Below are 1,783 nucleotides of genomic sequence, written 5' to 3' on the forward strand. Positions count from 1 at the left end.
TTTTTTAAAAAAGGTGTGCTAATTGTTGCAATTTTTCTTTTGTAGATTTAGAAACTACATATTTCCAGTGTAGAACGTTTTCAAGATTAAAAAACTTTGTTTACTGGTGTTCTAGTTTACTGGTTTTACAATTTTTAGTTTGTTTTTTCTTTGTCAAAATGTTTTGAGACAATTTGTTAATAATGTGGTTTAAGGAAAAACTCAAGAATAAATGAAAATACAGAATTCCATAAAGTTCTTGAGTTCATTCATTTGATGCTTAATTGTATCCAAAAACAACTTAAACTCTTGTTGTGAGAAACCGATTCAAACTCGTTTGAGAGTAAGAGGATGAGTGAACAGACAATGTATTACAATTTTGATGGAGAAATTGAGTGGATATTCTTTATATTATATATCTTTTATAGGGATGGAAATATTTCTAAAAAAGGTAAAAAAAATGTCAGAGCTATAGTTGGTGTTCTTTGACACAACAGCTTTTACAGCATCGTGGAGAGAGAGAGAGAGAGAGAGAGATTGAGAGATAGATAGATAGATAGATAGATAGATAGATAGATAGATAGATAGATAGATAGATAGATAGATAGAGAGAGAGAGAGAGAGAGAGAGAGAGAGAGAGAGATTGAGAGAGAGCGAGAGAGAGAGAGAGAGAGAGAGAGAGAGAGAGAGAGAGAGAGATAGATAGATAGATAGATAGATAGATAGATAGATAGATAGGTAGATAGATAGATAGATAGATAGAGAGAGAGAGAGAGAGAGATTGAGAGAGAGAGAGAGAGAGAGAGAGAGAGAGAGATAGATAGATAGATAGATAGATAGATAGATAGATAGATAGATAGATAGATAGATAGATAGATAGATAGATAGATAGATAGATAGATAGATAGATAGATAGATAGATAGATAGATAGATAGATAGACAGAGAGCGAGAGAGAGAGAGAGAGAGAGGGTTGGAGAGAGATAAGGAATTTTTGCTGGGGGTTCAAAAAAAAATTGTATTGTATCCTTAGACCAGAAAGATTGTGCAGTTATAAGGCGATTTTCGTTGGCGTTATGAGTTACAATTGTTGGAAATATGTTCCTTATTTTATAGTTTTGTTTTCGAAACGTGAGAAATTAGCGTAAAGGGCTCCATGTTGTAGGTTATTTTTTTTTGATATCTGGGCATTAGTCAAGGTGAATTGCAGACTTAGATTGTAACTGCGATTTTTGCCGCTGGGAGGACAGAATTGGATTAGGTGTGCTGATGTTGGCAGTAACTTTTTTTTGATTGAAGTTTTCATATGGCGTACAATTCATGCAGCTTGTCCGTCGGGGAAGCAGCTGCTTACTTTTTTTTAATCTGTGTTCAGTGGGCGCATTTATAAAAATGAGAAAGAATTTCTGATGCTTGTTATAGTTTTTATTGCAATTGCTGTGTTACACGCTTTGAATGTTGTTTCCCAATCACTGCAATTGGGTTTTAAGGGTATATTGAGTTTTGCTATGAGATTTCTCACATCATAATTTGATGTCGAATACCGTTGTTGATAATTTTTTTTATAAAAAGTAAGTGCTAATTGTTGCAATTTTTCTTTTGTAGGTTAAGAAACTATACATTTCCAGGATTGAACGGTTTCAAGATAAAAAAAGACTTGTTTAATGGTGTTCTAGTTTACTGGGTTTAAACTTTTTAGTTTGTTTGTTTTTTTGTTTAGACTATAATGAGATAATTTTTTTAAATGTGGTTTTAGGACTAACTCATTAATAAATGGAAAGACAGCATTCCATAAAGTTCTTGAG

This window comes from Convolutriloba macropyga, chromosome 13 (assembly GCF_964194025.1).
Source record: "Convolutriloba macropyga chromosome 13, txConMacr16.3, whole genome shotgun sequence".
NCBI lineage: Eukaryota > Metazoa > Xenacoelomorpha > Acoela > Convolutidae > Convolutriloba > Convolutriloba macropyga.